At 37.0% G+C, this 26,593-nt stretch overlaps 1 long non-coding RNA gene across 6 annotated transcripts; it reads left to right on the forward strand.

The window, feature by feature from the left end:
- The first annotated feature begins 666 nt into the window (after window positions 1-666).
- On the forward strand, window positions 667-26,593 carry LOC124172608. 6 transcript variants are annotated; one of them, XR_006868209.1, is made up of 5 exons: window positions 667-736; window positions 839-971; window positions 1,075-1,233; window positions 6,993-7,221; window positions 25,744-26,593. It is a non-coding gene; the product is annotated as an uncharacterized LOC124172608 (long non-coding RNA). The 6 variants fall into 6 exon arrangements; XR_006868215.1 differs by having other exon boundaries at window positions 839-889; XR_006868222.1 differs by having other exon boundaries at window positions 710-733; window positions 839-889.

The following is a 26,593-nucleotide window of genomic DNA, read 5'->3' on the forward strand; positions in this document are numbered from 1 at the left end:
AACATATAATTTTCTCAATTTTATAAATGAAGACAAGGGATGAGTTAATGATCATTTTCTCCATGGGTACTTAAAATGAGAGATTAAAAAAATAAATTAGTAGATGTAGGGGTAGAAATTAAAATTTAGTAATAGTTGTAGGCATTAAAATTTTCTCCGTGGTTTGCTAGGTCAATTGTATTTTGTTCTTTTATAATATTTTTCTCATCGCTTAGCCCCCTCCACTCTGAAAAATATTGGGTCCGCGCTGTTGTCATTGACACTTAAAAAATTACATAATTCTTCGAGCACGAATTAGCTTAAATTTTCGTATTCAGTGCAGTAGCGGTATTAAAAATAAATTTTGACGCTACAAGAAGACAGTGGCAGGATCAAAGTCTAAACATACGTTTAGACCACAGTCTAAATATGTTTAGACTGTGGGGAGGACGAAAGCGATATTTGAATTTCGCTCTTACAGGAGTCACGTGATCCTGTATCAGGTTCAGTACGACGAGTACGACCGACACTTTCACAAAGTTAATAGTAAGAATTATAAAAATAAATTTATAATAAATTATTTCCATTTTTTCCTATTATACTATTTCGCACAATTGATTAACTTATTTTTTACGAGTCACTTCGTCACTTGTCCAATTGCATCACGGGAAGAAGGCAGTTGTCATGGTGGTCGTAGGTTGGTCGTAGGTAGGACCGGTAGGGCCGCTCTGCAATGGAAAGACTATGGATAAATGTGGTGAAGTTGCTGTTATGTTGCCCTCTCATTATTGTGAAATTATAATTTAGTTTGTAATGAATTACGTTACTCATATTATTTTTTTGAAAATTTATGTTTCAGGCTGGCACTTCGAACGTACATTTGTATTCTCAAGGAGAAGCACGTGTGGGGGTTAAGTATCGAATGGATAGCATTTTATGTGCTCATTAGTCTACTTGCACTCATTTGGCCTTAAGGCTCGATCGATTCATTGGTAAAATTCTGATTGCTAACGGGAATCATGGTGTTGCATTTTAAAATTTAATAGTGACTCACTTACCCTATGGATAATTGTAATGCATTTCCCTTGTTCACAGCGGACAATTTTACTACTACCGAGCCATTAGAGAGTTACCTAAAATCGGAGGAAGTGAAGAGTTGGGAGTGCATAGTTTTGAGACTTCTTAACGTGGGATGAGAGGATTGCGAACGTTAACATCTACTTCCAGTATTCCAGAAATACGACCACGAAGAAGGTAACATATTTAGTTTTGAGGTAAAAATGTGACATTTTCTAGATGTGCTATGATGTAAATTGCCGTTAATATTAAGGTATTTGGAGTGAATATGTGACATAGGTGACAATTTTCGACAGTTTGCAGTATCGATCAATGTAAAGTAATGCTTCTACCACGAGGAATGTAGCCTTTCCTCCTTAATTCAATGCTTAGACTATACAAATTAGCGTGTAAAATATTGAAGGTATTCATCTGTTGTTCGTGCATCAATGGAGTCGCCCTTTTCTATTTTCTGGCCGTCGCTTAAGAATTTCACGTGGCAGGAATTTAATCGTTAGCGATTCCTAAACCAAATTCTCATGTTCAAAGCTTTGACAGCCCTTAACCCTTATGTCAATGGATCCATTTTACGATCATGTCATCCAAAGAAAAAGCGTACTATTACCGATTGGAGTAGTATGAATTTTATACCGGGCAATACTCGGATGTGAAGTCTTATTTTTTAGTGTTACGTTTCATGTTTGGTTGACCTTTCAAGAGAGTTTTTTAATCAAAAAGACTTATGTTAAATTTCTTTTGGCTAAGATTATGTTATTAAATTGCGTAACTGCAGCGACTATTGAAATTGTGATAAAGGAAACGGGCAATATTTTCTTTCAAGAGCTCTCGTGGTAGCTTGTTATGTATTCATAGTTGTCAGGATTCCACTGTATAGTTTGATGCCTGGTGATAAAGGTTTGTAAAGTATGGGATGAAGATTTACTTCCAGAGCATGGTACAGAAGTTCTTGATAAAGTGAGTGATATGGATGTGCTAGTTAGGTTACTAAAAGAACTGGTGACAGCAGGCAGGAAGTCATATGTAAACATAGGGTTTTCAGAACCCTGTCTGTCACGACCTAACTGATTATGTACTAGATTTATGTCATGGATATTTGCTCAGGCATAGAAACAGTTAACACAAGCATTTCATCACACTAGAAGGAAGAGCCAACACTCACTACTCGAGTTGTTAAGGGTTTTTTTTACATAAATTTTTTTAACAACAAAGCAAGCAAAAAGCCTTTAATTTTATTTTTACAGGTGGTGGGAGAGAAATATACCTTAAGAATATCAGAAAAAATAATTTAGCTTGATTCACATATTGCCTCTGGTCAGAATTTGATGTTTTATGGAACAATTTTTTTGATGCGAAATTTTCTAAAATCTTATGAAACATCCGAGTTTAAAAATGGTCTGAAAAAAAAAACGTTTCCCATGGTCAATTATATGTGGTGTGTTAACGGTATGTAAACAATCTGTTTTATTTGTTATTGGGCCTGATATCAAAACAAAAACTGTTGTATATCAGAAGATGCTTGATTTCAAGATAATTAAAATGAATGTGTATGGTAGACTGAGCACATTTATTCAGTGCACTTTTCCTAACTGAGTTGTAAATGGCGCACCACAAGTTATGAGATATTAATGCTGCTCCTAGGGGCTTTTCTCATGAGATTTGAGCATCAGTCAAGCATCGCTCTATTGTTGTGTAAATTTGCCCCAAGGAGGGGACAAGTTAACTCAACGGACTTTAACCTAAAAACTTTTTTTTTACGATTTAAAAACAAATAAACCAACCATTGAATGAATAAAATTTTTACTTCATAAACTGCTTTATAAAACAATGTCTAAAATTTCCTTAGTAAATTATAAAAGTTAGATAATTAATTGGGAAATCTCTGTGTGTATGTGCCCCAGTCTACCCTATTTCGAAATACTAAAGAAAATGTCCTTCTAACAAGGCATTGTAATGGATTTTTTTTGTAGTTTTCATGATTATTTTTCTTAATTTATTATAATATGTTAAAAATTGTGAAATTCAGTGTAGCCACTCTTGATTTGTAAATGGTGTAACTAAACTGTTCATTGATTTTTAGGGGAAAGTGGGGCAAAACCGAGCGGTTAACCTTTTTTCATTGAAAACTTGATCCTTTGGTCGCTAATATTCTTTTAAATGTGGTTAATAGTAACATGTATACATATAGGGTGTAGAATATTAATGTAAATGCATTTTTATGATAGTAATTAAATATATTTATGATTTTTTTTTCAACCATTGACAAAATGATGGTTCTGCCCCATAGGTGGGGCAAAACAGACACCCATTGAATTTGCTTTTACATAACCTTTATTGTACAATTTTGAAATATTCATTTTACAAACACTTTTAACACGTGTGTGATATTTCTCAACATGAAATGGTAAATTAACAATATGTGAGGTTGGATATGAACTTACGTACATAAATCACTAATGACATTGTCATCTTCTTCTTCAAAATTTGAGCACGCCTCGTGAGCCCATCCTTTGCAGTGTAAACATTGTATTCAACCCTCTTTATTCTTGGAACTGGAATACAACTAAATGCAAAATTTGCAAGCCTCCTCGTCTCCTTCGTTACAATCATCCCTGTCTTTAAGAGTATCCAATCTCTGTCTGTCCTGCCCCACTCTCCGGTGACGGTTTTGCCCCTCGACGCATAACATCAGAAATATGGCAATACAAGCGTATCCATAATCAACTACTCGGCTGCACGGGCTTAATTAACACAACTAAAAATACGAAATTATCATATCAACTTACCGTTGGTAAATCAGATCCGCATTATAGCTGTCAGATCCAAAACAAACGTAATAAAAATCTTTAAGAAAACTCTATAAAATTTTTAAAATTCACAGAAACTAAATGGCGGCCACTACGCAAACGTAAACAAGCTCTATCTGCTGGCGGCCACTTCAACTAATTTATAATGTTGCTGCTTGAAAGCAAAAACTACCGGGTGATTTTAAAAGGGTGGGTTTGACCCACCCACTCGGTTTTGCCCCCACTCTCCCCTAGGTGCTACGAAGTTCACTGGGTCAGCTAGTATTAAATCAGTGTTACCTTCGGTGAGACTGCATTTTGCTAATTCTTTTGATGGAACAGCAGTTCTCTATAGGATATTTTTTTCTTCTACAGTTACACTTACTTATTCGTCGGATTCACAGGGTTCGTCTTCTTTTATGCTGTCTGCCTGGTAACCATCTTCATTGCCCATGAGAAGGTCGTTGTGGAAGTCTACATATCTCTGAGCATTTATGTCATTGCCTATTATTATTTAAGTATTCTACCGATTAACCCTTATGCTACTAACAACGAAAATATGTGCCAGCTCGTTTCTTGGCCAGGGAGACAAAAGCTGCAAATTTTCATTGGAGATTTTTCTACGCTGAAGGGATGAAAAAAATGTATGTTTCCTTACTCTCCCCCCTTTATGATGGTCGGTTGCTCACGATGTTTTAGTTTTGTGACCCAGCAAAGCGGGACTTCAGCCGTACCCTCGAAATCCGGGAGTGGGAACCCTGACCCCTCGCCTTATTTTATCCCTCTATGTGGTAAGGGATGTGGTTATTCAATTGTTCATTCAGTCAGTTTTCAAAATAAATATTTGTTCCTTTCGCAAAATGTATAAACTAGGAATTGAATTCTCTGTCTTTTGAGCAGTGTTTACAACTTTTAAACGAAATTCTGCAGTAAATGTTAACTTATATTTCAATTTCAGTATGTATCAACATCGTCATGGAAATTGTTGCGGCATTAAATGTGTTAACATTGACGGTAGGGCTTCGTTAAAAATTTTACAATTCTCAGAATAAAAGGAGGAATTCAATTCACAGCATTTCTACATTCCATTTCCTTGCCTTCCTATTTTTCTTAAGTCTTTTGAATCGGACGTTGCATTTCATAAGTATTAGGTTGTGATCTGAATCTGCATCTGCTGCAGGGAAGCTGTGCGAGTTTTTCATAATATTCCTAAACCTCTGCCTTACCATGGTGCAGTCTTATCTGATATCTCCCAATATCCCTTCGACTTTTCCATGTGTACCTTCACCCTTTGTGATGATTAAACCACGTGTTAGTGATGAATAACTTGTTTCTCCTGCAAAATTCTGCTGCTTTCTCACCCCTGTCATTCCGAATTCCTAATCCAAATTCTCCTATTTTGTTTCCATCCCTCCCTTCCCCGACTGAAGCGTTCCAGTCCCCCATCGCTACCAGATTTTTCTTGCCCGGAGTTTCTCTAATTATTTCCTTGAGCTGTTCATGCACCTCATCAACTTCTTCTTCCCTATGATTGGTAGTGGGCATGTAAACTTGAACATCCACAAGGTTGGTGGATTGTGCCTCAATTTCTACTATAAGAATTCCATCGCTTACCTGATCTTTACCTACCACAGGCTTACCCATCTTTCTGTTTAATAGTAAAGCTGCCCCTCGTTGACTTTCCTCTCCACCACTATATATAGGTAATCCTATAACCATCTCTCCAATAGTCCCCCCCCCCATCCATCCACCTCACCTCGCATAATCCTATGATATCTATCCTCCCTTTATCCATTTTCTTTTTGATATTTTCTAGCTTCCCCACCCTCATCACTGTCCTCACATTCCTCGTCCCTACACGTATTGCGGACTTCTTCTTCACCATCTTTTCTTGTTTCATCATTGTTGCTGTTGATGATGATGATGATAATTGTCGGCATTGGATTTTGCATGTTGCCAACCCCGAGGACCTTGCCGACCTCGCTACCGTGAATGACACCCGCCCTTTGCGGATGGGTCCCGTTAGATGAGATTCCAAGGCTCATGTTTGAACTCTACATTTTCAGCGGAGAGGTAGTTGGTAGGGTTTCCTACATCCATTCCAACAGTGTTTTTTATGTTACACCATCACGTGGACTACCTTTTGTCTGGCTCCTACCCTTCGACCTATTTGGCATAAGTGGCCCTACCGGAAGTAGTTAAGAATTAATCCCATCAGTGCTGTTCTATGATAGAGTTCCCACTCAACCGTGAAAACCTTAAAACTGCGAATAAGCCGTGAATTTAGTCTGCCGTGAAAAAGCAGTGAATTTTGCCATAAAACCTGAAAAATGTCTCAATCTTGATTACAATACCACGTTAATTTTTAGTAAATATATGGCTGGTGATTGTCTTATTGTTAACTTATTAACAGACCGTGAATTTGACGACATAGAGACTGAAAACCTGGAAAAAACTGTGACTTTCATTATTTAGGTAGTGTGTGAACCCTGTATGAGTCGTCTGAATGCACAAGCTTTCCCACCGCGACATTGCCTATTACATACAATAATTCGCTTCGAAATCAAGATCTTCGGAATCAAGATATGTCGAAACAACTGCAATTTATGTTCTTAGGGCTCCAAAATATCATATTTACCTTAGAAAACATTTTATCCAGGTCAAAAAACTCAACAGTCTAAAAAACAATTAACATAGACTCCTCAGGCCTTCTGACGTCACACGAACCAGGAAATATTCTATAAATTTTTCTAGCCAATTCGCACAGTTTTAGACTATGATTCCTGAAATCAGATCATTTTTTGAAAATAGGTGCTGGCCTAGTGAGCCAGCCATGGCATGGGCATGGAGGCTGGTTTGTGCAGATGGTGGTTTCCTCAGTTAATAAGGCATATTTCATGAAATTGTGGGTAGTAACTTTCTCATCTCTAAACTGTAATTGAGAACAGAACACTTAATTCACTGGAACATGTTTACACCTTCTAAAACTAAAATAGTGACTCTATTTAAAAGCATTTAATTAACATATTAACTTAGCATAAGATTAATGCTCTTGTCTGCAAAATCATTAGTGAATAATGTGCCATATGTTATGCTCCACTCATTATAAATTTAATTTGAAAACTATGACTTTGATATTTGACCTTTCTCCAGCCAGATTGATGTGTCCGACTTCTGTGCAACACCAGCCATAATGAAGGGCTGGTGTTGGATTTTGGTGAGGGGTTGTGTAGAAGAGGTGGATGAGCTCGGCAGCCCAGTCTGTGGGGCCACGCAGTCCGTCAGGAAGAGGGAGAAACGGTGGGCAGGAGCAAGGGCAGGACCCGTTGATCAGTAGCCAAGCACTCTACCCACTGGTTTACCATGCTCTTCTTTAATAAATGTATGTACATATGTAGTAATTAACAATTTTTTGCGAAGTGTTAGTACCTTGGGGAAAAATTCTTGTGTTGTCATGTATCTTAGCTATCTGTACATACTTTTTTCTTTCACTCTTTCGTATACTGTAATAGCCTTGGATGCACTTGCATAATATAGGATTGAATTTTGCATGTATAATAGGAAATTGAGTGTATTTGCTTGTTCATGACAAAGGAAGGAAGTGATGCCACTTGGGAGGTTTGAATTGACCAGGGAATGTAAGATCGTGAATGTTAGCGAATATTAAAATGAATTAGTGATTCTTTCCCAGGGAATAATGTGGATAAACTCTTCTTGGGATTGCGACTGGGTTAAATTATGCATATTAGTCGATGTTTCAAGCTCCGACTCTTGTATGATGTGAGTCACGATACGACTCTTGGCTCATCCTCAGGGCTGCATGTATTCCTGCAGGATGAGACCCGAGAGCCCTGCACTCAGGGCTTGAAACATTGGCTAAATTTGCCGGCCTCGGTGGCGGCGGGGTAACGTTCTCGCCTGCCAACCAAGAGGTCGAGGGTTCGAGTCCCGCCTGGGTAGGTTTTCCCGATCCAGGGTATGGTCGTTTGTGTACGTTTAATTGTTACATTTGTTGAACACCCCGGTATAAAATGGCCAATACGAGCTGTATCCGGTGGTTTGAAAGTAAAATAAAAAATAAAATAAAAAATGGATAATTTAACCCGGTGAGAATCCCGAGAAGAGTTAACCCACTGTGAAATGAATCTTACTAGAATGAGACAGTGAATGAGTAGCAATTTGCACGGAGTATTTTTCAGTAGCACTTAACATAAGTCTGGTGAGATTTTGAGTACTGTGTCTCTTTATATCTGAATTTGTTAGTGCCACAGCCTGTTTGATTGAGTGGTTTTCAGAGGGAGCTATAGTTGTCCCGTGTCTGTTAACTACCAAGACATGAAACTGTTGATGTCAGTTGTTCCTATCACCCAATCATTTTTTTCTAAATAGAGCCAGTTTACATGTGTAAAATGCAATTTTCGTGTAACGTAATAATTTGCTTTACTTACTTTAAGAAAGTGATAATTGTCAAACGTGTACTTCATGGGAAAAGAATGTCTCTGCAGTTTTTGAAGAATCGAGAGTGAAATGACTATGAGTGACCATGTTCAAATTTTATCATTCTTTTCCACAAGTTAATCTAAACAACATAATATGGCTGCTTTTCCAGTTTCAACCAAACATACAATTGACATCATGCAGAGCTAAAAAAACAACTAGGAATATGGGCCAATGCTGATGTATACTGTTGGCATCCTCTTCCTCATAGTGCTCAATCAACATTGTGCTCTCATTTTACTAGGATGATGATAAAGATTGTTCTTGAGTAACTCCTAATCAGCAAGATGTGTACACTGCCATTGAGAATCATAATACAGTAAACAAATTAAAACGATTCAAGAGTCAATCAATAAACAAAACCTACACCATTGCGCAAGAACAACATCCTGGAATAAAATTGGATTGACCCAGTTCTACTTAGCCAGGCCAAGATGGGCCAAAATTCAACCAGTTCTGACATTTACAGATGCATTTATTGCTCCAATTTGAAAATTGTATCTTACAGTATAAGAAATTTGACCAACTCAATCACTGAAAATGATTATTTATGTAAGTTGTATCTCTGTAAAATCCTTAAAGAAGAGTGCTGGTTCCAAGAATGTGGCATATGTCCTGGAATTGATGGCCTGACAACGGCCACTTACAGATTGGATGACGAGAAAATTAAAAAGTGACTTACGGATTTTGTGAAAAAGGTGATTTGTTAAAAAATACTATTTTGATGGAAAAATTCATCGCTGAAGTTTAGGATTGCACCAAGAAAGGTGTGTTTCACCACTATATTCGGAAAATAGAATGGGAAGCTATTCATAAAGAGAAGTTGGTAACACTGGTGTGGCATCGGTGCTTCATTTTGACTTCACAAAGAATCTGAGTGTGATTCTTCCAGATTAAGTACAACCCTATCCCTGGCAAAAAGTACAGATATCAATATTTACTTGTGTGGAATATAATACCTAAGGTATGCAGGCCCTTCAGATGATTTACCACATGACATTGCAAATGCTTTCCTTGGGATGAATCAGATATAAGAACAATAGTGTAAAAAGGTATCATATGGAGAAATAAATTATATATTTAGATAAGTCAGCAGCTAATTAAAAAAAAAGATTTCAGATATTAAAATCGGGGAAAGGTCTTGAAAAGGAAGAAAGTATTAGGTGGTTGTTCAGTGCAACTGGACATGAATAGGGACATCTGATACAGTTGTAAGAATTGGTCGAAAATTATGCCTAACTAAAATCTGAGAAATTTCAACTGTGGCAAGTACATTCAAAAAAGTCCTATATAGAACACGTTAAACTACCCGAATAGGGTTTCCTTCATCTAAGAAAACGAAAGGCATTGATTGTGATTCATTACCCACCATTACTTAATATGTTCATAATATATAAATTATTTGATTTTTAGAAATCTAAGTTTAGACACATGTTAATGGTAAATTTTGTGTGAAATAGTGACTCATTCACCGTTTCCAGCCAGTAGCAGTGGGTGTTTGCACACATTGGATGCCATGGAAGTAAACAAGTTTGAACTTGCTTTCAGTCAATAGATGTAACCAATCATTCAGATATGAACTCTCCACTGTTATCAATGCTAAGTAGAAAGAAACTTCATTTTTATCCCCTTGAAGGTATGCAATCTTGGTGTAAAAAGTCTAAAACTTGCGTAACTTTGACATGCCTTAAAACAAAAAGAATAAAAATACTACCTTTTTTATTTTTTTAATTGAAAGCAGAACATTTAAACTACCTACTGAGAAATTTTAAAGAAAATAAAAGGTGGCCTTTTTTAGTAATAAATTGTTAAATAATGACTAATTTTTATTGTTTAAACAAGTCCTATTTGTTAACTATTGCTTCAAATGACTTGAAAGTTATGCCAGAATGTGCATAAATGAATTTTCTTCAAAATGAAACAACAACCACTGCTTTACGGGCGATGGTTACTTAGTAATCAGCATTTATGTGATTTTTCATATTTTACTCTGAGGCCTGACTCAGCAATGTTCAAAGGATGGTAACTTTATAACGGTTCAGTTCTGAGCTGAGATAAAGTCATCATTATTCATCATAAGGATACTGCATTCACATATACAAATGTCAGAGAAATCGGTGATGGTCACATGACACCCCTCTGCCCGATTTGAGATGAAATCCCCCATTTTGCAAATAAATAAGTTTCTACAATTACAATTCAGCAGTTTTAGACACAAATGTATTAACTCAGTCTCAAAAATGTCTTCAGTACGTATTTGAACTTTGCTTCACTCCATCACTTACTAAGGCTTCAAATTTTGCAAAATGAAATCATTGTTAGTGTTGCAGCTTCTCTTGAAACTACGTTGCTAGTTAACCCTTTTAGCTGCGGGAGAGCATGATTTCAGCTAACAGCCTGTGCGGGAAAGAACCTACAAATATCTTTCCCTCTAGCCTGGCGGAGTGTCTCGCAAGGAATGAATCCGTATATTTTGGGCCAACCCTTCTTTTTTTCTAATGGATGGACACTTGTCGTTGGAATGTCAACAGTGTGGAGCAGGAAGGAAATAATATGGAATGGGCAGTACGATAGGAAATTCTGGGAGGCACCCCCAGTCGTGAAGGTTGACGGGGGAGAGTTGAGCTGCATGAGCGATCCCTACAGTGAGGGAAAGTACACTTCGACTCTAAGCGGGTAGCAATAAAAATTTTGGGAAGCTTCTGTAGGTAGCCAAACAATGGTCAAACGTTTGGAAATGTTTTTCATGCAGTCAGTTTACAAAATAGTTCAAAACATTCCAACCGTGAAAAGGGGTAAGCAGATAAGCGGAGGTCTGTTGCTTACTGAGGCAGATCAGGAAGGCGAAACTCAGCTTACTTCTATTCCATGATAAGAGGTAGCGAGTAAACGAAATAAAATTTCCTGCAAGCGAAAGAACCAATAGATGCTCAGGAGCACTGCTAGTGATTAGAGAGTTTAATTTTTATTAGAGTTGTAAATACCCAACTGAATATGGTAGTTTCCTTCATCAAAGGAAACGAAAGGCATTGATTGTGATTCATTAACCACCATTGCTGTATTCACAATATGCAAATTAGTTGGTTTTAGAACTCCCAGTGTAGACAAATGTTAATGGTCGAAATTAACCTCATTTTAAAAAGACCAGATTAGCGACCATGTGATGCCACTCCACGTGACATCACCAGAACCTAGATACTATACGAGTAGATAGGAGTTTTAACGTCGTTTGAGATTACCAATGCATGCATGAGGCACTAAGCTCAAGGAAAAATCTCTTCATAATCACCTATTAAAATTGCCTGAGATCAGAAGGTTTCCTTTGTTTGATAGGGTATTAATAATCCTTATTTAAGCCAAGTGCTACCTGCTAGCTGCCTGCATCGTAGCGGTGCTCATAGCCTCGCACCAAGGTGGCCTTACATGGTGTCAGCCGGAACCAGAATGACATCACATGGGCTTTTCCCAGCATTCATACTTAGCCATCGTGTTTTCGCGTGCTTTAACCACGAAAAATAGATATCATCATTTAAAAATCTAAGAGCGTGAAATGCGTACTCCAGGAGTTATAATCTTTTGATTTAGGCAATAAAAAAATAATAGGAAACCATCCTATTCCATTGAGCCATGTGTCAAACTTCGCTATAAATTTCTTTAAGTGATTATCAGAAAAGGAGCTGAAGTTCGTAATTTCATAGCATCTAAAGATTCATTATAATGTTTATTTTACCTTGTGTTAACGTAACCCTTTGTTTGGGAACGTGACTTTATTTTGTAATAACATTGTGTTATATTAGTGTTTATCTACTGTAAATTTTAGCAGCTTAAGCATTCACAGTTGTAGTGTACGCATTTCATTTCTTTCTCTTGTTCTTGTTTGTACAGTAGAACTTGTTTAGTATATTTAAGAAGGGACCACAAAAGATGAACATACTACCCAGGAAAACATACTAACAAAGGAAGTAAATAATAGCAATTAGGGTATTTGCAATTGTGGAAAAGTCATAATCACAATTACTATGAGCAGTTCTCGTAGGATCACCTTCCTGAGCTCTTGAATATCCTAAATATCCTGAAATATCCCATTCTACTTTTGCTGTGGTGCATTTCCTGATGTCTTTAACATGAGCATTGGGTACATGTTTCACCAGAAAAGTGAGTTCATTTTGATTGACTCGTTGCTGTTTGAGGTTTATTGTTTGGACCTTAGGGTTGGGATGAGTGGAGGTTGCGATGATGGATGTGTGGGCGGGGGCCTGGGGTTGGGGCCTTTGGTTGGGCCTTGGGGGAGGCCCTGGGGTGACTTGACATGGTGTTAGGGCCTCATGCTTAGAGACAAAGACAATGGAGGCTGTGTTTGGCGTGGCATCAGCCAAGTAACCCTTAAACAAATCGGTTTGAAGACGCATATTTAGTATCAAACATTCATCTCGTCCCCAAAGCCAGGGTCATTTGCATTCTATCATTTTTGTTCGATCAGCTTGGCCTTCGATCTCTGTGACCAAGTATAATATTCATGGTTGCCCATTTTCTGAATACTGTATTTGATGGCATATAAGACGCACTGGCATATAAGACTCACCCTTATTTAGAAGGCCACACGCAAGGAAAAAAAGTTTCAATAAAGTTGGAGGGTACTAAAGTAGGTACCACTAAAGTACCACAATAACTTAAAGTGTGGTTTCTTTTAGTTCTCACGTTTCGTAAAAGCCAAATAAACGATCATTGAATGCAATTACCAAACATATTTTTATTAAGGAAAATTAACAAACGGCAAGCTATTTTGAACATGATATGTATATTTCTATGATGAATAAATGAGTGAACGGCAAGCAATCAAACATAATACAAAATAAAGCAGAAACAATAAAAAACACAGATTCAAGGAAAAAGTTGCCTATCATGAAATTAGACTTTAACCACTTTCAAAACCATAGAAATCCTTTTCACTATCATCATCATCGAAAACAAGAATATCGTCATCACTACTGTTTCCGTCATCGCTAGTATCATCTTCTTCGAATAATGCGTCATCTTCTGTTCCGTCTAGAGCATTACTGATTCCGCACTTCTTAAAGGACTAAACAATTATTTCAGCCTTTACGTCCTCCCAAGATCTTTTACCCACTCGCGCACTTGTGAAATAGAGGGCCGCTTCATTCTACCTGAGGGTGTGAGGTCGTGATGTGCCTCTCCTATCCACTTGTTCCATCGTTCTCGCACTTTTTCCTTAAATGGCTTATTCACCGATACATCTACAGGCTGCGATTGGCTAGTCAGTCCACCAGGAATGACAGCTACCTGGGTTTTTAATTCTCTCGCTTTATTCTTTATGGTTTCAGTTCTATGGGTGCTAAACTGATCCAAAACCAAAAGAGAGGGTTTTCTTAAGAGTCCACCATGTCGCCTCGCCCATACCTTCTGTAACCACAGTTTCATTCCAGCTTAGTCCATCCAGCCTTTTGGATGAACATTTACACCCGTTGGAAGTTTTTCTTTCGGATGAGTTTTTCTTCTGAACATGAAAAATGGCGGTAGTTTTGTGCCATCAGCACAACATGTTAGAACTACCGTATAATATCGGATTTTTTCATGACCTGTGGTTTTTTATGGTTATTGATTTAGACCCTTTAATACTCAGTCTTGTTGGATGGTACATCAAATGTGAGTGGACTTTCATCCATATTTCCTATTTGACCGAGCTCAAAAGAAGTTTTCTTGCATGCATTTATAACAAACCTATGAAATGCTAGTATTTTTTCTTCATAATCTGCTGGCATTTTCTGTGCAATAGTTGTTTTTGTGTGCATTGATAAGCCTTGCCTTTTCATGAACCTGTAGCACCAGCCCTCAGACCCTGAAAAGTTCTGATTCCCATGTTTTTCTGCAAATCCTTTGGCCTCATTGATTATCATTTTGGTTGGAACACTTATCGCAGAATTCCTCTTATCTATCACCCACATTTTTACGGCATTTTCAAGTTCAGGCCAAGATGGAGCTGGGCATCGAAGGCTATGTTTTTGTTTTTTAGCAGTCTTCAGTTGATCTTCCTGCAGTCGCCAAGTACGTATCATTTTTTGGTAGGTGGTGGACCGAAATTCCTTGCTGCTGCTCTGTTTCCATGCACTTTGGCGTAGTTTAACACTCCTAGTTTATACTGAATTGTATAGGTTAATCTCTTGTTTCCTGTAGTCATATTTTCCAGGGTATTTTTTTTAAACAAACAGTTTTAAGCACCGATACCGACACGTGTGTCGAGCATCATACGTTGAACGAGTAGTACAATGTTGTACTATGTGCTACTCCCCGCTTCTCCGCACCGAGGGCAGAGCGAGCGCTACTAGTTTCGTTTACTTTTTGACGGGAACGGTGCGGTGTCGGAAGGAAACCACCCCAGTTCTCTCTTTTGAGCTATATTTTTGTTGGCAAAAATTTAATTAAACCTGATAAAATAATTATGGTAGATGTAGAAAAAGTTGTGTGTGTCTAGACCTTTATCCGGGCTAAAAATAGCATTCAGTATTGAAAGTTAACCTGTGTCCTTCACGTATAAGACGCAGGTAACTTTTTTGAGACCAAATTTAGGAAAAAAAGTGTCTTATATGCCGTCAAATCGGTAAATGATTCTTTCCATAAGGACTGTCTTTTCTTCTCAGTCACCTGAATTTGCAATGATGATTTCTTCTGTTTTCAATCTCCAGTATCTGCAATAACTATTTCTTCTGTTCTTATCAATCATCCAATTCTTTGATCAGGCCCTTAATCGCAAAACGTCTGTGCCCATAACTATTGTTTGGACAATTTCATTTTATCACAATTCATAAGTGTAGCTTATTTTGATCAAAAGACTTTACATCTCACTATTACAAACACAATCAACTGCTATTTAAATGACTTCCAATAACGATCAAACATGTTACCACTCAACAGAGCAATTACTTGTCGCACATACACAAAAACAACTGAAAAATAGATAAGAAAGGATGACCATAGCGCGTTGCCATAATAAATTTTTTCCATGCAGAGATAAACTAAAACTAATTAACATCATAAAGGACTGGATTCAAGTGGAAATTTGTCCGCTGTATTGTTATCTCTGCAATGATTGTCTGCTGATAGTATTGCATGCATAAGGAATTCAATGGAAAATTTATATTTTTCCAATTTATTTTTTTATGTTTGCAGGTAAAACAAATAATAATAATAATATTTATTTGCCCAAGGATACAATATGTCATGATAAAATCATTAAACAAGTATATAGGGCACGTCAAAATTAACAAATTAACATAAGAAAGTGCTACATTTCAGATTGAAGATATTCTTTTATACTATAAAAACACTTCTCTATTAAGTAAGCAAAGACCCTCTTTTTAAAAACATCAATATTTTCTATACTTTTAATGTTTACAGGTAGGTTATTATACAATTTTGTACACATGTGCTCAGGCCCTCTAGATACCAGAGCTAGGTTCGATTGTTTGACATGAACGTCATAACATCTCCTTGTTTCGTAGGAATGTATCTTATTATTCATAGTAAAACAACCTTTATACCTTTTTACATATATGACACTCTGATATATATATACGCAAGGTACAGTGAGTAATTTAAGGCTTTTAAAAAAAGGGCGACAATGAGCTCGATACTTTAGTTTGCACATACTTCTCACAAATTTCTTTTGTATAACAAACACATCATGAAGTAGGGGCGAAGATCCCCATATTATAATTCCATATGAAATTCTTGAGTAGAATAGTCCATAGTAAAGGGTTTTCAGAACATACTGGCTTACACTATGCTTTAATACTGATATAAGATAGAACACTGTATTCAGTTTTTTACATAGGTGCTCTATATGTGCATCCCACTTCATATTTCTATCCACATAAATTCCTAGAAACTTTACACATTCCATATCATTAAGATAATTATTTTTACATTGCAGTAGATCATTGTCCTTTGGGCTGTGCCCAGCAGAAAACAATATCACTTGGGTTTTATCATCATTTAGCCTTAGTTCATTGACATCACACCAAGTTTGCATGCATTTTATTATATATTGACTGGAATCAATTAACGCGGTCAGATTTTTTCTTTTTGATAAGATGGTTACATCATCTGCATATAATACACACTTATTATCTTGGGTTACAATTTTATTAGGTAGGTCATTGATGAATATTAGAAAGAGAAGAGGACCCAATACTGACCCCTGTGGTACACCCTTTTTGACTTCTAATGTGGAGGAGAAATAGACCGTCCCATCTTTCCTGTATGCTACTTTCTGTTTTCTTCCATGAAGATATGTCTTAAGCCAATTTAGAGGAATGCCCCTAATACCTATTGATTCACATTTTTTTAGCAATTTGTCATGATCCACAGCATCAAAGGCTCGGCTCATGTCAAAAAATATCCCCATTACCTTATTTTTACTATTTATTTCCTGTGTAATATTATCAATTGCATTAAATAGAGCCAATTCTGTCGATTTTCCCTGCTGAAAGCCATATTGATGGAGTGATATTATGTTTTGCTTATCAAGATAGTCAATGAGCCTTTTACAGAATACATACTCAAATAATTTACCAAATTGTGGCACTATAGATACTGGCCTGTAGTTTTGCAGATTATTTCTATTGTCTTTGTTCTTATACACTGGGACCACCTTAGATACCTTCAAGGAATCAGGATATACACCTTCTGACAAGGACTGGTTGACTAACGAGAGTAAGGGTCTTCGTATGAGGGACTCACAGTCTTTAATTACTTTTCCCGTTATTCCCTCAATAACTCACATTAGAAATACATACCACTTACTTTTTAGCATCTTGTCTGTTACTGTAGCTATTTCAACAATGACTGTCATAAGCATGAAATGACTTGAGAAGATTTCCAATGGAGCTAGAATTTAACTACAGACCTTTGAATTTGAAGGACACTGCACAGACCATTACATATACTGTAGGGCGGATTGGATAAATCAATTTTTTTTTCGAATCCATCTGGCCCTCCCCCAAAGCATGATCATCCTTTCTTGAAAGCTTTGCAGCCATTATGTATTAAATTCATTTTATTTAATAGATACACTATACTTGTCATAGTCTTAGGTACTTATTTCAACTAGTCTGGAAAGGATTATTTGGGTAAATACCTTGTCATTGTAATCGGAAGTTAGCAATTCAAAGAATGGTTTGACACTGCTCTTGGCTGATTATAAGTAACTGTACTATTTGCTGAGTGATTGAGTTGATTTTGCTGACTCAAATCTTAACTTAACCTTTAGAATTGTTGCTCATTAACTTTTTTTATCTTCTGGTAGAGGTGGTCCTTGGATCCAATCCATCCAAGGGATGCAATCCAGATTGCATCCCTTGGATGCAATGTGGCATAATAATAATCATATAATTTCTTTGCTCTGAGTAAATTACCCCTAATAGCATCACATGAAAAATAGCAGTACAGTAGACTCGTTATTCTGAAGTTCACGGGACTGAAAAACCAAAGGTTTGTAATGACTAATTCCGTGTGAACAATTCTTTTGGGAATCATCGCAAAAAAGCATACTGTGTCAAATTTTCTAGTCTCTTCAATCTCCCATGCTTAAAGTCACACTGCGGAATAGCTTCAGAGTCATATATGCAATTATATTATGCACAAATATATAAAAACATGCACATTCATTTTTTCGATTTCATCAATAGAAAAATGCAGCATGATGCAATAAAGGGCAAATGCAGCATGATGTAATAAAATGCAAATGATGTCTTCTCGAATTCAGGAAGTCCTTGAGAAATGTGGCTATCCTGCAGAATGCAACACTGTATTACATTGGTTGGTTAATTCACATCTGTGATGAACTGATCTAGCTGGGTGTGTGATGCAGCAGAAGTCGTAAAAAAATCGCTCTCAGTGGGAAGGAAGAACGGGCCAAACGTTGAGCAGTTATTGACTTCACAATGGATTAAGTGATACTTAGTTCAGATTATGCCCGAAGTGTGAGTGCGAGCAAAACATATGACACCACGGGTGTGGTCCAATGAAAGCTACTTTCGCGACGCTACAGACGGAAGTGCTCCGGAGCACTGGTCCATAGGCGCTACGTTCGCTACCAGAATTTCTTTTCGGACGGGTCAGGATCAAAGTCAAAATGGCGGAAATGAACGAGGGCAGGCAAACTGGGATTATGAAATCGAAGAGATGGTTTTAAATGCGAATTGAGGCGATTATGGTCATTGAATATTAATAAATGTGTTCGAATATCATTTTTATTTATTTTATTTTCCAATATCGAGGTTCCATAAAGTAAATCAAGAAACTTTGGACCGTATTTCTCACACCTACCCTCGCCTACCCCTTCTAATTGAAACTCATTACCCTAGTAAAGGAAAAAGTAGGTGCTCTACCGTTTTCTCACTTGAAGCATATTAACTTATTATGGCTAACTACTATTATGAAACATTAATCCATTCCATTTGTATCCTATTTTTCTTCATATTTTAATTTATGGCATGAGTTGATGTGTCGATATATGTTCTTACAATCCTTTCTCATAGTACATTCACATAGTTCCCTTTTAATAATTTTTTGTTGCCTTTTGAATGTAAAGGCTGCTTCCAGAGACATTTGAGTTCATTTTGGGGGACATACGAGAATGTCTACTGAGAGATAGTGCTTGCTATATATTTATTTAAATCACTATTAAATTTACATCTATTTACTATGTACGCCTACTCCGTTACTTCGTAGTCACCTTTACAGATAAAAGGCATCCACATTCAGCGTCCAACTACTGTAATGTGAGTAAACTCTCCATTGCCTCAGTGAATTCCCTTCGAATTTCCCCCAAAAAATGACTCACTCCTCTGCAGACCCTAGTTATCACGGGAGCGTCTGAAGCGAGGCGGGAAATGGGTGTGTGACGTTTTCCGTGATGTCACACCTTAACCTGTAGCACTCCGTAGCGAATAGCGGACCGCTAGGGAGCTCGTCTGTGGCGCTCCGAAGCATTGGTAGCGTTCAATGGACCGCACCCCACGTTGCATTGGACAACTTGAAAGGCACCAAATTTGAAGTTTCGCACATGTTTGAATTTTTTGAAAGTTCATGTTTCTGAAAGTTTGCAAATCGAATGTTCGTGAGAAGAGGACTTGATGCACGCAGCAATGACGCTTATTATATGATGTTGCGTGCTGAAGAAGAACCATAATCGACGCTTTTGGGCATTCATGAGGAGAAGAATGATTATAACGTAGCATAGTGTATACACTAGACTCGTCAATACGAACAATGTTATTACAAAGTTCTCGTTATTACGAAGAAAATTGTTGGTCCCGACAAAAAGGCCTATCCAAGCTAAGTAAAAGAAGTGTTATTATGAAATTTTCATTTTTACAAAATTACAAACCTCAGTCCCAGTACCGGCGGTTACAAAATGAACTTTATTACGAAGTTACCTGCATAAGCTAGGTGGATATTCACTATGCTCAGTTCTAATAATCGCGCCTCATTTAAGTTCTTCTCGTGTACTGTGCCCAAGAATGTCAATTATGGTTCTTAATTCAATTGACACGCAACATTATTTAATAAGCTTCATTCCTAAGGAGTCATGGTGATCCACTTATAACCGCTCATAAATTGGACATACAGTTAGTCCTCTTCCTACACCCCTTTGATTTACGAATTTTCAGAGATACGAGCATTCAAAATTTTAAAATTTAGAATTTGTCGTCTTTCGATTTGGCCGTTGCTATGCGGTGTGGTGCTGGGGAACTCTCACTTAGGGCACAATCTGAACAAAGTATCATTGAAGCCGGTGTGAATTTAGGAACTGTTCAGCATTTTGCCCGTTTTTCGTCACCGCAGGGAGCTATTTTTTCGGCTCCCGATGCGTCGCATGCCCAGATAGATCAATTCGTCACAATCGTGAGTTAGCGCGTAAGTGTAAAGCAGTGTTGGGTTCTGTAGGGTAATCATACTCGTCGATTCCTTGCCTGCTGCCCGGTCGTTGAGAGTTGCTCGATGACGGCACGATTTACAGCCAATCGCTGTCCCCCAAACGCACCTCACACCCTTGCCTAGTCGTACAACGATGTTAAATGCATAAGGAGAACTGGAATAAGCCTGATCCACCAAAACAAGTAATTCTTCCCCTGGGTCCTTCACGCTCGTCGTCCCTTCCAGTTCCTTTCTTCGTTCCCAGGCGTTTCCCTTTCTTACCTGGCAGCCTTCACCCCCTACCCCAACCTTGACCATTATGCCTGTCATCGGATAACTTTTGGCGGCCAGACTGTAGGTTTATGAACTTAGGAGCAAGGTCTTGGAACGCATCTAGTTAGTATATCGGGCTTACTGTATTCGGGAAGATATGAACCCTCGATTGTGTAATGCTGCATCCTTCTATTGAGAATCTGAAACAAATTTTCCTGTTTATATATATATTTCGCATAATTTAATCGCATTTACAATGTATGTACCTTTTTTTACGATTCCTAAAGGAAACGTTATTCGAACTTCGTTGTTACGAACCTCCAGATTTTTGGTCCTTTGAACTTCGCAACAACGAGAGTCTACTGTATTCACCAAAATGCTGTTGCATTATTTGTGGGACTTCATGATGAAGTTCTTTTTGTAACGACCGGGACTGAGGCTCGTAATTTCGTAATAACGAATATTTTGTACTAACGTTTCTTTTACTATAGATTGGATTGGTCTTTTCCTCAGGGCCAATGATCTGCTTTGCAATAAGGAGAACTTCGTAATTACGTTGTTCGTGTTAATAAGTCTTCTGTAATAGTAGTGAGCTCAGAAAAAAATTAAATCAATCACTAACACCAAATAAGGAATAACAACGAGCAAAGTAGTCCCTTTTATGACATTTTAAGATTCTTTTACAGAACTTCTCTTTCAACAAACTTACAATTCTAATATATAATATATATTTTCGCCAATGAGGGAGGCAAGAGAGGACATTGTTGTCAAATATTTTTTGTTTTCACTCAGTTAAAGAGCTCAAAATTAAAACAATGATATGGAAGACATTTAACAAATCCCTGATAGCAAATCAATGAAGAACAGCTTTTAAAACTATTTAAAATCCAAATTACCGAATGTTATCATGCTGATGGTAAACAAAATGTTTTGTTTTTACTGACTTTTTTTAACAGTTTTTGGTCTATTGGGAGGAAATTACGCAATTTAGTGGGTTTGACTAGAAAGCATTTATGGCATTGGGCAGTTCTTTGGCCGTAGCGGTATAATTCAGATAATGCACTCCCAAGTTTTAATTAAAAATTTAATTAATCAGGTTGGTGGTTGGTGTAAGAACATGTCAATTAATATCTAGGTAGGTCCTGCCAACGGGCGGGTGGCATCACATTGATGCCACGCCGGTTTATGTCCTTCAATCGCTCCCTACGCTCTTCCGCTCTGTTCTGTCTACTCTCATGATGGTTTCCTGCACACGCACTGGATTAGGCTACCTGGATATGCCTTCCGTTTTTGAAAAATTGTTTATATTTTTTGAGTACTTTTTTTTACATTTATGGAGTACTTTCTAATTTGTAAGATTTTTTGCCGTTGCAAAAAAATTTAAATGTGATACTTTCTTTACTCTTCTGAATATTTGTACTAAATTTTGCCACATTTGAAGGTTATTAATCTCGTTTTAGTCCTATTAAAATTTTTGTAAACAATATTTAGTCATAACCTTCCTTCCATCTCATCAACGAAATATATTTTCGTATTTCAAAATACGGTCACAAAACGCACGCTTAACACAGTTGAATAATCTGTTACTCTTTTTATTATCGTTTCAACTTAATATTTATATAATGCCGTTACAACTCATAACATTCTTCCATAATATATTTGCGACTCATTTTCTGAATATCCGACCCTTTCAATAGACCCTTTCAAGGAAAAGGAAAGGTTATGGAAAAAGAAATAGATTTTTTCGACTTTTTCTCATTTATTTCGTATGAGTTAGTTAAAGTTACTAGGTGGGAATAATTACGACCACCAATTCGTTATTCACGGGAAATAATGAAGGTTCTAGGAAAACTTTTGTATTTTTTTCATTTTGAATTAAAAATTAGAATTAGGGAAATCCTTGGGGAAAAAATGATCGAATTTTGGGGCTCAAATGAAAGAGTCGTTTTACGTCACCGCAGAATAGACTACAAGTCGCTCTGTGTCGCCTGTTATCTCTATTTTTAGAAGTATTTTTGCCATTCTTATGAGAAATGCATGCAAGTATTGTTTGCATGTCGTGGAGAAAGTCAGCTCTTCCTTATCAGTTTTTGCAACTCTCGCCATTAGTAGTCTCTTCTTCGGACATCTTTCGATTGCGTGCAATTTCACTCCTCTAGAGAGATTTTATTTTTTCTAATATTACCGTAGCGCCTTTTTCTATTGGACATTCAGTATTTTACATATATTTAGCCACTTATGTGAAATATGGGAGAAACCTTTAATTTTATACCTATTTTCAAACCCCAAAGACCGTTTAGCCTTTGGTGAACTAGGCTTAGAATATCTCCTCGCAATAAAACTACCTCTGGCACAATTTACTCAAGTGTATACATGGACCACTGCATTGGGTCTTCTCCGCAAAGTTGTTTTTTTTTTACTTTGAAGCAATTTACATATTTTACTTAGACCAAATAGAGCTATTATAAACAGAAAAGAAAATCAGCAAAATTTCTATGCGCGAAGTAACAATTTATTTTGGATTATTATACATTGCCGTTTTATCTGGACCATACACGTTTAGATATTTCTTGTATGTCGGTTCTAAATGTTAACGCTTTCTGACTGCAAAAGAGCAAGCTCATCAGTCAAGTGTCTTTTGTAAGTGTAATGTATTTTATTGTAGTATATTTTATAGGTGTTAACTGAGGTTTACGTTGAGGATGCAAGTATGTGAGAGCTGGAGGAAATATTCTGGTCTGAAAGGCTGTGGTCCATATTGCCAATGCGTCTCAACATGCAGTTCTTCAAGGATAACCGAGCATAGGAATCTGACTCGTGGGAAATGGGAGACATTTTTGGTCTGATATAGGTACCTCATGTATGATTGTATCAAGTATTATAAGATGGCCATCGATTCCTGATTATTGGAGAAGGTAGAAAAATACCTTAGATTTTTCTTGCCTTCACAGCACTTTTACCCGAGACTGATTTCAACTAATTTTCCGTTGCATGCATTTTGACAGGAACCAAGGAGTAGATGATTCGATACCAAGTACCCTTGCATAAAATTCGACCCCTTTTGAATTTATTCACTCAAAGAATGAAAGAAATTTACTATCCGGGTAAAGAACTCTGCTTCATGAGTCCATGTTGCTTTGGCGTCACAAACACGGCATAACATTATATAGGTATGCTTTCTGAGCCTAATGGCCTCGTGCAAGATGCTATAATTTACACTGGGGCGAAGGATCCTGATGTTGCAGGCAGGGGACATGCAAACAAAGTCGTGTGAAAATTAATCGATAGATTTCTTCTTTGTGGGCACAGTTTATAAAGTGATGTAGCCACGATTTTGAAATGGGAGGTTTTTGCCAGAGATTTTGGGGCCCTTCCGGAGGGTCGGGGGCCATTTTACCCGTTTTTGGCACCTCAACAGGGGTTGTACCCAAAAACACCCCTCCCGTGGCTACACTATTGAGTTTATGCATGGAAAATTATAATAATTTGTTGAAATATCCATTGAGTTACTCAAAAAAGACACACCACTGAAACTCAAAAAGACAAACAGAAGAAATAATCCTCCTTACGTCCTAAGAACGACTAAAAAGTGGCGAATCAGTATACCTCCGATGGTGAAGGATGTGCAGAAGTTCCAGGGCTGTGTTTGAACGCTTTTTTCAAAGAATTTCACAATTATTAGTCAATTTTTGCAGAATTAACGCAAATAAAATGTCAAAAAGATAAAATAACTTTCATATGTTTGCATGCAAATCTAAGTGGCTAGTAAATTTAAAAGTTCAGAAATGTGAAAATTAAAATTCGAAAACTTTTTTTACCTAAAATTTGAAGCATGGATAGTGGATGACGTATGAAAAAATATTGATCTTATTATATAATTCAATTCCGCCATCATTTCAGACTATTTCAAACATCTTAGTGGCTATGTAAAAATATGTCCGTCATTCCTAATGTTTGTGTAACGGGTTGCATAAATATCCGGAGCATTTATCACATGGGTGCGGATGGCATCACTGTGATGCCATTAACAAATTGTTTAATAAATAGTCAAATGAATATAAAAATCCTTTTTTATTGAAATTGTTTTCATATTTTCGAAAAACAAAGAAAATGCAGTGAAAAAAAATTCTCCGCCAATGTGAAACAACTCTGAGAAAATGCTACGCAATGAAAGGGTTAAAGGGTAAGGGGGCATCTATTAATTATGCGAGGTGATTTTGGCGATTTTCAGACCCCCCTTCCCCTTAGTAAGGTAACGTGAGATCTGGTTCAACCCTATTCCATCATTATTCATGTTCTATTTGTTTAGTTTTATTTATTGTTCATGTTCTACCCTAAATGTTGTGATCGGTATATGTGCCTAGTTAGGTTTTCTTGCTATGATTTATTGAGTTAACTTCAAGATTTCGTTTCCATGTCCTGATGTGTTAGTTGTGCTGAATTCCATTTGGACATATTTGATATATTTTGTAAAAGTTTATTTTGTGAGCTCTTTTATATGTTATATCCATTTTATGTTCTTAATGGACAATTTGTCCAAGAACAATAAATATTATTATTATTATCATCATCCCTTTAATCTCTCGTGAGATTGTTCAAAATGCATATTTTCAGTTTAGGTATGATATGCTTCATTGTATTGGATTTATTAATGAAAAAGATTAGCTCAATTATTTTTATGCAAGATTAGGTTAGACTAGTGTTTAAGATTACTAAGGCCATAATTTTATACTGTTTCTGGTGGAAAAAAATTGCGTGATACTTGCCAGTACCCCACATTTCCCCACTTGAGGTTGGATGAGACTGCTTGACCTCCTCCCATCCTAATTGCCTCACGTAATTAATGAATACCCCCTAATCAAGTTAATTCACCCCAATACGAGGATACATGCTCATCATAGCAGAGGTTGAAAATGAATCTGACACGTGAGTTTTGGATTTTCTGAAGTTTGTCATCGAGTTCTTTGGAAAGGTCACTTATCATTCAGGCACAGTAACGTTGGTGGGTGAATGCTAATGCAGTTACTAATTGCTTTCTTCTGTGAGTCAGTATAACGTGTCCTTGGATTTTCAGTTGATATGGTATACTATTGACATGGTTAGTGATTTCATTTATTTGATAATATCAGTTAAGATTGTAAGGATTTACAAATTCTGACGATTTTAGAAAACTGAATGGTGTTTTTATCTATTTCAGAGCCTGGAAAGAATTTAATTTTGTTGATTGATTGGGAGACATGGATTAGCATGGCTTTGGTTTTCGTGTTGTTCAAGATTGATTGGTCATCTTTTATCCACGAAGAAACAGCTTCGATATTACCCTGGACTTCAGCAATTTCATCATAAAGATAATCCAGATAAAATTGAAAATTGAAATGCTGGTAAACAGAAGTTAACATTATTGTAAAGTATGGCATTTGCATAAAAAACAATAGGATTAATGGTAAATTGTGTGCTGGAATTGCTTATCACATCATTGCGTCGTATCATTTCATGCAAAGTTGTATATGAAGGTTTGTAAATTGTAACTATCAGCTAGCCTAGTATAATTAACGCTCAGTGCAGTTTTGATGGATGAAGATTTTTTTAAATGTAGCTATGGGTGTCACACAATCTTAAATGAAAATGCAAAGTCCCCTGGAGTGTTGAATGAACATCAGATCGAAAATACTAGCCCTTTTCATGGCAACTTGATGAAAAATATGTCAGCCGGCTCATGAAATCTTCAGTATTTACTTAAATGTTGGAATTTCAAAAACCCTGTTTGTGTAATCGCAAAATTTTTCTATCTAATGTTCAAAGTTGTGGATGCGTGGCAGAAAAGTTTCTCGGTTTTTCCACCGGTTGATGACGTCCTTGTCTCCCAAAGTTTCGATCCGCGACTTGCTGATCATCTTCAGGGGATCTTCCGGATGCCTTCTTGTGGATGCGAGTTTTGCGTGAAAAGGAATTTATCTGGAAACCCTTACCTTGGCTCTCCTCTAAATTTGTATCTTTCCCCAAGACTGATGAAAATTAAATTTGTTATAATAAAGACTATGTGCATA

Source organism: Ischnura elegans, chromosome 1, assembly GCF_921293095.1.
Source record: "Ischnura elegans chromosome 1, ioIscEleg1.1, whole genome shotgun sequence".
Classification (NCBI taxonomy): Eukaryota; Metazoa; Arthropoda; class Insecta; order Odonata; family Coenagrionidae; genus Ischnura; species Ischnura elegans.